The 9,469-nt window shown below is 46.6% G+C and overlaps 1 protein-coding gene across 5 annotated transcripts in view; it reads right to left on the reverse strand.

Annotated features, from left to right (window-relative positions):
- Window positions 1-9,469, reverse strand: part of arhgef25a (Rho guanine nucleotide exchange factor (GEF) 25a) — a 129,548-nt gene that overhangs the window by 62,585 nt on the left and 57,494 nt on the right. The window contains exon 1 of one of the 5 annotated variants that reach the window (XM_042303663.1): window positions 1,314-1,326. The exons of the other annotated variants lie outside the window; for them this stretch is intronic. The gene's annotated coding sequence lies outside the window, so the exon portion shown is untranslated. Of the gene's footprint in view, window positions 1-1,313; window positions 1,327-9,469 lie in introns of those variants that run through there. 5 annotated transcript variants of the gene reach the window in all.

Here is a 9,469-nt window from a genome sequence, read left to right on the forward strand (position 1 = left end):
CACCTCTACAGCCCACGCCAGCTCTGCCCTGTTCAGCCAGGCCTAAAGACGCTGAGACCAGCACTATCACCCCAACACACACATACTGTTCTCACCCCACTGCGCCTGGCACACCCACAGGCTGAGAGAGGGAGGAAACACATAGACCAATCCTGTTGCGCTATCGCCCTGTTTCACTCCATTTTAGAGTGATTTCCATCTGTTTTCAAACCAATTGAACACGACCCAGGAAGTCCCTGTGATTTACTGAGACCTGTCTTGGCCTGTGCTTCAGTGGTTTGGAAACAGCGGTGGCTAACCACCTACAGAGTTCTCTATTTATAGTTAGTGGCTCTCCTGATGCTCTCTCTTTCTCTCTCGTACATATACACAGAAACACACACTAACACACACACACGCCAGAGGTATCCCTGCATCCCCTCATTCTGTTAGTAGAGCGCTTGGAGGAGCCGAGGACAAACGTGTTCCTGAATGTGTCTAAATGGACAGGAGGAGAGAGGGAGGAGAGAGAGATGGATGGGAAAGAGGAGAGTGAGGCAATGATTAATTTGAGCAGTAAATAAAGGAGGTTAGAGTAGGGCCGGGGGAAACAGGGGAGGAGGGAGGGAAGGGGTAAGGGGTGAAGGGGAGGTCAGCAATACCAGGCAGGGTGAAATTGAAACATTGTGTGGTTGACTAGGAGGGGAGGAGGAGAGGGAAGATGAGGAGGGGAGAAAAAAATGAGGAGGCAAGTGGGAGAGGAGGGTGGAGGGAGTGAGGGAATAGGAGGAGGAGGTCATGTAGGAGGAAGATGTGGTAGAGGGGGAGGAGAAGATTAGGGGAGAGGAAAAGAGGGGAACAAGGAATAGGGAAATAGGAGGAGGAGGAGGGGAAGAGAAGAGAGGATGGAAAAGAGGGGGACGAGGAGGAGGGGGAAGACCTAGAGGGCTCTCTCTGCTGCAGATCCACCTGGAGCTCAGGCTGGCCATGGCAAGGACATCCCACAGGGCAGTCTGGGCAGGAGAACACACACCTATGGCATGTCCACGACCATACCCATGTGTACATTCAGACAGGTGCGCAAACATCAAGCCAAGCCCGCTGTGCACTGAGTGCCACTTTGATTGCAGTATAGTGTGTGTTCCTTTCGGCCTTTGTCTAGTGTGTCGGCGTGTGATTGAATGTGGACGCATGCGTGTGTGCACGAGAGCTGTTGAGAGGGCTTGGGAGGCTGCGTGCAGCCAGCCGGCCAGCCAAGGAGGTGAACAGTGATTTCCTGTCCCCAGCTGACTCAGTCAGATATAGGCCTCTCATTGACTGGGTTGGCCCTCTTCTCCTCCTCTCCTCTCCCCTCTCCTCCTCTCTTCCTCTCCTCTTCTCCTGACCCTGGCGTGCTGGGATCTCTCTCAGAATCACACTGTAAAACGTCTCTGCCATCAGAGAGAGAGCTAAAGGACATACACAACAACAAAATCACCCGGCTCAGCGTTATTTCTGAACGGTTAAGTTAAGAGGTAAGGTTTGGGATAGGGTTCAAACGTAATTTTTTTTTTAAAACAAGTGTCTATGTCTGGGATCGAACACGCAACCCTCGGAGCTGGAGCTCGGGGCTTACACCCATCCGCCACCCCCATCCAAATCGCCCTAGCAAAACCCAAGCCTAGCAAAACCCAAGCCTAGCAAAACCCAAGCCTACATGATGGTAGTAGGGCTCACCATTGCCCCTCGTGGCTGGTTTTAAAAGCATCTCCTGATGCACTGGGTACCTGGACGGACATTAGATTTCAAAGTGGTTCTTGAGTGACCTGGCTGTACACAGAACCTTTACAGGCTGGAATGGAAACACGCAAATGTCCAAATGTAGTGCACTGTGCGGAATAGCATGCCATTTCAAATGCACCCATCGCCCGTCATCATCGTAGACTCTCTCCCATCATCATACGTAGCCTATCATGACTCGCATAATGACGAGAGAGCTCATGCTATCTACAGTACTGTCATCAGACAGACGTAGCTTGTCATCACTCATGTATTGAAAAGAGAGTACCAATGCCCATTGCTAATCAGAGAGAACATCGAAGGGAGGTTAGTCAAACCGAGAGGGTCACAGAGAGGGTCTAATTATATGATGCATGATTCATCCCATTGATGACAGCACGTGCATCTACGAGTCCCGGCACGCACACACACACACACACACACACACACACACACACACACACACTCATCGCATCATCTTGAACCATGATTCACCCAAACCCAACCACATGTCTTGACAAGGTGCTCTCATCTCAGACTGGGACAGGTTGTGTGTGATGTAGACTTCAACTGGCGATGATCACGATTTTCAAACACAGATTTTGCTAAATGGATACAGCAAGAGTGGGCCTGTGAGTCGGAGGAATGTATCTTGTCATCATTTATCTTTGGGCACTACTGCTGTGGATGTCTGGAAATGTGATAATAAACTGTAGCCACTGTAAAGCACAGTAGCTAGTCTAGTCTTTAGTTTGTGTAGAAACCACATCATTTCATTTTTATGAAGAGATCTGTCTGAGCTGCTGGGTTGGCTATTAAAGACTGGCTGCTGGCCTATGAGCTGCTGGGTTGGCTATTAAAGACTGGCGGCTGGCTGCTGGCCTATGAGCTGCTAGGTTGGCTATTAAAGACTGGCTGCTGGCCCATGAGCTGCTGGGTTGACTATTAAAGACTGGCTGCTGGCCTATGAGCTGCTGGGTTGACTATTAAAGACTGGCTGCTGGCCTATGAGCTGCTGGGTTGACTATTAAAGACTGGCTGCTGGCCTATGAGCTGCTGGGTTGGCTATTAAAGACTGGCTGCTGGCCTATGAGCTGCTGGGTTGGCTATTAAAGACTGGCTGCTGGCTGCTGGCCTATGAGCTGCTGGGTTGGCTATTAAAAACTGGCTGCTGGCCTATGAGCTGCTGGGTTGACTATTAAAGACTGGCTGCTGGCCTATGAGCTGCTGACTGGCTGCTGGGTTGACTATAAAGACTGGGCTGGCCTATGAGCTGCTGGGTTGACTATTAAAGCTGGCTGCTGGCCTATAATCTGCTGGGTTGACTATTAAAGACTGGCTGCTGGCCTATAATCTGCTGGGTTGACTATTAAAGACTGGCTGCTGGCCTATAATCTGCTGGGTTGACTATTAAAGACTGGCTGCTGTCCTATGAGCTGCTGGGTTGACTATTAAAGACTAGCTGCTGGCCTATAATCTGCTGGCTGCTGGCCTATAATCTGCTGGGGTGACTATTAAAGACTGGCTGCTGTCCTATGAGCTGCTGGGTTGACTATTAAAGACTGGCTGCTGGCCTATAATCTGCTGGGTTGACTATTAAAGACTGGCTGCTCCTGATGAGAGATGACCGGAGCTCCTGATGAGAGATGACCGATGCTCCTGATGAGAGATGACCGGAGCTCCTGATGAGAGATGACCGGAGCTCCTGATGAGAGATGACCGGAGCTCCTGATGAGAGATGACCGGAGCTCCTGATGAGAGATGACCGGAGCTCCTGATGAGAGATGACCGGAGCTCCTGATGAGAGATGACCGGAGCTCCTGATGAGAGATGACCGGAGCTCCTGATGGGGAGATGACTGGAGCTCCTGATGAGAGATGACCGGAGTTCCTGATGAGAGATGACCGGAGCTCCTGATGAGAGATGCTCCTGATGAGAGATGACAGGAGCTCCTGATGAGAGATGACAGGAGAGTGTGATTCCATATGGCAGCTGGCTGTGGGCTCAGGGCCAGACCTGGTAGGTAGACGCCTGGGCCTTGATGCCTGCTTTGAGGCCCTGACCCTCGGCTGTGAGAAGATGAATACTCCCCTCCTGTCATCTACCTGTATGGCAGAAGGACCAGAAGCTTGTAGCCCTGTTATTGTCTCAAAGGTTAGGCCATGGGTAATATATAAGCACACCATTCTCCCCACTTCATCCTCAGTCATTGGTACAGGCAGCAGCCTTTTGCACAAGGCCCCATGACCTTCTCTAGACGATTTAGTTCCGTTGAAACTGATGAGGTTCACATTCAATTTGAAGTCTATGGTGATCCAGGTTTTTTTAAAGGTGGACAATAGTGTAGAATGAGCCAAAAGACAGAGGCCTTGGTGGTACAGTGTGTTTGGTATTGGCTCCATGCCCTCCGTACAGGGGGTGATATACGATGAAAGCGCGTACGGTTTGTAAGTCTTGTTACTGTGAATGATTGTCTCCGAGCGCATATTCTCATTCCTACCCATGGCTGTCGCACCCACACGCACGCACCCACACACACACGCACACACACACACACTCATTCCTACTGACGCCCGTTGCCGTAGCAACTAAAGCCAGGCGCACTAAGGTACATGCACACACAATATAAGCTGTCATAAAGACATGGAATGAGCCTTCTCGTACACACAGATATATATATATATATATATATATAGTATATATATATATATTGTCCACACACAATATCTCATAAAGACGCCTTCTCGCATATATATATATATATATATATATATATATATATAGAGAGAGAGAGAGAGATAGAAATATATATATATATATATATATATATATATAGAGAGAGAGAGAGAGGAGAGGAAGATATATATATATACAGTATACAGTGAGGCAAAAAAGTATTTAGTCAGCCACCAATTGTGCAAGTTCTCCCACTTATAAAGATGAGAGAGGCCTGTAATTTTCATCATAGGTACACTTCAACTATGACAGACAAAATGAGAAAAAAATCCAGAAAATCACATTGTAGGATTTTTTATTAATTAATTTGCAAATTATGGTGGAAAATAAGTATTTGGTCAAGAACAAAAGTTTATCTCAATACTTTGTTATATACCCTTTGTTGGCAATGACAGAGGTCAAACGTTTTCTGTAAGTCTTCACAAGGTTTTCACACACTGTTGCTGGTATTTTGGCCCATGCATCCATGCAGATCTCCTCTAGAGCAGTGATGTTTTGGGGCTGTTGCTGGGCAACACGGACTTTCAACTCCCTCCAAAGATTTTCTGTGGGGTTGAGATCTGGAGACTGGCTAGGCCACTCCAGGACCTTGAAATGCTTCCTACGAAGCCACTCCTTCGTTGCTTGGGATCATTGTCATGCTGAAAGACCCAGCCACATTTCATCTTCAATGCCCTTGCTGATGGAAGGAGGTTTTCACTTAAAATCTCACGATACATGGCCCCATTCATTCTTTCCTTTACACGGATCAGTCGTCCTGGTCCCTTTGCAGAAAAACAGCCCCAAAGCATGATGTTTCCACCCCCATGCTTCACAGTAGGTATGGTGTTCTTTGGATGCAACTCAGCATTCTTTGTCCTCCAAACACAACGAGTTGAGTTTTTACCAAAAAGTTATATTTTGGTTTCATCTGACGATATGACATTCTCCCAATCTTCTTCTGGATCATCCAAATGCTCTCTAGCAAACCTCAGACGGGCCTGGACGTGTACTGGCTTAAGCAGGGGGACACGTCTGGCACTGCAGGATTTGAGTCCCTGGTGGCGTAGTGTGTTACTGATGGTAGGCTTTGTTACTTTGGTCCCAGCTCTCTTGCAGGTCATTCACTAGGTCCCCCTGTGTGGTTCTGGGATTTTTGCTCACCGTTCTTGTGATCACGGGGTGAGATCTTGTGGAGCCCCCGATCAAGGGAGATTATCAGTGGTTTTGTATGTCTTCCATTTCCTAATAATTGCTCCCACAGTTGATTTCTTCAAACCAAGCTGCTTACCTATTGCAGATTCAGTCTTCCCAGCCTGGTGCAGGTCTACAATTTTGTTTCTGGTGTCCTTTGACAGCACTTTGGTCTTGGCCATAGTGGAGTTTGGAGTGTGACTGTTTGAGGTTGTGGACAGGTGTCTTTTATACTGATAACAGGTTCAAACAGGTGCCATTAATACAGGTAACGAGTGGAGGACAGAGGAGCCTCTTAAAGAAGAAGTTACAGGTCTGTGAGAGCCAGAAATCTTGCTTGTTTGTAGGTGACCAAATACTTATTCTCCACAATAATTTGCAAATAAATTCATAAAAAAACCTACAATGTGATTTTCTGGATTTTGTTTTCTAATTTTGACTGTCATAGTTGAAGTGTACCAATGATGAAAATGACAGGCCTCTCTCATCTTTTTAAGTGGGAGAACTTGCACAATTGGTGGCTGACTAAATACTTTTTTGCCCCACTGTATATATAGAGAGAGACAGAGAGAGAAAGAGAGAGTGCACCACTAACAGTCATTCAGTACTCATGCATCTACTGTATACACCAGATATCCCATAAGCCACAGAACAAACACTTCTAAGACTCCTTACATTCTGTGACAAAGGCTTGACATAGTGTTCCTTCCATAGTCTCAGCGTACCTGCCAGCATATGTCTCTGTCTCTCTTCGGTCAGATTCTCAGTTCGAGATAAGGTCTTGAACTCGCCGTATATTACAGATACCCTTACAGCCGTTGCCATACACAATGAAATGAGTTCTGAATAGAGAGATCTATTCAGACAGTCAGAGCCGATCATAGCTACAAGTGAGCAAAACAAAAACACAGAGGAGGGTTTATTAATCCGCAGTGTCACTGTTCTCAGAGTCTCGGTTCTTATTGTCTCGGCCGACGAGGAAGTGCTGTCGTAGGCAGACCGTTGGTTTACCAAGCCAGCTGTGACCTTTTCTCTGACGTTTTTTCTAACCAACTACTGTGCCCGAACTGCAAAAGCAAGGTCTGACTGTCTTACTCTTCCAGACACAGCCAAGACAGAAGTCTCATGGTCAATCAATCAGGGACAGGCAGCAGCTTTATCTTGGGGACAGTAAAGTCCATTTACCATAGACTAAGTAACACACACACGCACACACACACACACACACACACACACACACACACACACACACACACACACACACACACACATACTCACGAAGCTGTTAGGCCGTTTCTGTGCTATCTGTGTTTGCTCTCTGTTCTTATGGAACGTTCCTCTGCCAGTTCGCCAGCACGTGATTCTCCAGGGGAAACTGTCTGGAACATCACCCAGACTCCGTGAGTGTTACTTTGCACTCAACCCAATGGTGTTTCCCCAATGATTCACTTAGACGGGGAAAGTATCCCATGATTTAAACTGGAAGAAACACAGTGTAAACGCCGCACACACAGCCACGTAGTCAGGCTTGTGGCAAATAATCACAGGACCAAATTCCAGGCGTCATGAGCTTCAGCTCAACGTGGACGCAGACCAATATTCAGATGCAGTGCTCTTAGAGAGGAACAACGGTGGTGTGTTGTGACAAGGTGAAGAGGTAAGCACGGCGTGCGCCAACTGCCCAGCCGGGTATGTGCTAATCGCATCATTGCACAAGCTACAGGCAGGGTAAGGCTAAGTCCTGTGGGAGGACGACAGACGGGCTCAATTTGAAGGTGCATGGAATGTCCAGAATGCGTTTTCCCTCCTTCATATATAACTCTGTCTCGGTCTCTCTTTCTTTCTCTCGTCGACCTTACTCTCTTTGTCTCTCTCTCTCTCTCTCTCTCTCTCTCTCTTTCTTTCTCTCTCTCTCTCTCTCTCTCTCTCTCTCTCTTTCTTTCTCTCTCTCTCTCTCGTGGAGATTCTTTCTCGACGAGGTGCGGAATGCCCTCCTGTGTCTCGTCACTCGTTTCCGTCGATCTTCTGTTCCGCATGCTTACAAACACAGGAAGAAGAGAGGTGAAAGGGAGAGAAGAGAGAGGTGAAAGGGAGAGAAGGAGAGAAGGAGAGAAGGAGAGAGCAAGAGGTAAGGTTTAGTAGAGCGAAAGAGAAGGAAGGGGGTGAACTGTGAAGAAAAGAGAAAAGAGTGAGGAGGGGAAAGAAGTTATTAGTGCCAGGTTCACTGACTGTATGAGAGAGAGAGAGAGAGAGAGAGACAGAGAGAGAGAGAGAGAGAGAGAGACAGAGAGACAGAGAGAGACAGAGAGACAGAGAGAGACAGAGAGAGAGAGAGAGAGAGAGAATGCCTCCAAGAATGATCTTGATGCGCCACTTGATGTTCACATTCCTCTCAGGCAAATCATAAGACTTTCTGCCTGAATCTCAGACTGGGCTATTTATCCAACCCGCTGGGGGAGCTGGGAGAGTGTGCACGTGAGCGAGGGAACAGAGTTGGAGAGGAAACACATGAGGGAGATTTGTTGGAGAGAGAGCGGGGAGAGGGAGTTAGGGAGCAAAGGGGATGGGGTGCCGGCAGTTTAAAATGATATTTCACTACTGAACACAACCCAGTCTGAAGTAGCTCTGGCATACGTTCAATTTCTGCTATTTCGGCGTCTTTTTCCAAAATGTCCTGTGGAACGAGACCTTATAAGCTGATAATTGAATAACATTTTGCTGTAACTTGGTGGTAGTTGGACTACATTCAAATCTTGGTAGTGTTTTTAGTAGTTAATTACATACTATAGCCATGTAGTGATGTAGCTAACCACTGGTACACACTACGTACACACTAACAGAACATTGTTATTGTGTTGAATAGGCTAAATGGTACATTATGATATCTGACTCCAGAGCGATCTGTTGCCATGTGTAGTCTTTGACAGTTCAGATTTACATATGATAACTTTTCACAAAGTAGTTTGGATGTAGGGAATTACTTTTCAACGTGTCTCTTAAGTTCAGTAAACTATATGTTTCTTCAAGGTAGGTTTGTGTGTAGCTTAACTTCTTCCAGTGTGAAGTAATTGGTAGCTTGGTAAACTGTATTTTCAGAGTAGCTTCCTCAATACACACTGGGCAAAAACTGGTTGAATCAACGTTGTGCCCAAAAATGTTTTACCCCAAAATTCTACGCGACGACGTTGAATCAACGTGGAAAACTGGTTGGATTTGCAAAAACTCATCAACTTAAGGAAATATTGTATTTTTTTCCACAGAACTTTTCAACTAAAGACAAAGACAAAGTGAAATGTCTGCTTGAATTCACATTGGGTTCACATTAGTTGAAGGAAATGAAATGTAAATCAAAACTGGATGTTGAACTGACGTCTGGGCCCAGTGGGAAGGCAAACGGACTAAGAGAACACCAGGGATGAAGAGATATCATCTAGGAAGTTCCCAGAGTGAAGACAAGGCTGCTATGGCTGCTGGCTGCATCCTCTCCTCTCTGTAAACTGTGTCAAAAACCACTTTTATCTACTGTTCCGCACATGTCCTCTCATACTACTAGATACTGTAGTCCTAGAATGGCTGGAGTCGAGGCTAATGGACAAATACTGTATGAACACTTGGCAGCTCTAGCGCCATGTCCTCCAGGTGTAGAAAGACAGTATATAGTAGTGTAGAGAGACAGTACATAGTAGTGTAGAGAGACAGTATATAGTAGTGTAGAGACAGTATATAGCAGTACAGAGACAGTATATAGTAGTGTAGAGACAGTATATAGTAGTGTAGAGACAGTGTATAGTAGTGTAGAGACAGCCTATAGTAGTGTAGAGAG

The sequence above is a fragment of the Oncorhynchus tshawytscha genome, linkage group LG22 (genome assembly GCF_018296145.1).
Source record: "Oncorhynchus tshawytscha isolate Ot180627B linkage group LG22, Otsh_v2.0, whole genome shotgun sequence".
In the NCBI taxonomy this organism is placed as follows: Eukaryota; Metazoa; Chordata; class Actinopteri; order Salmoniformes; family Salmonidae; genus Oncorhynchus; species Oncorhynchus tshawytscha.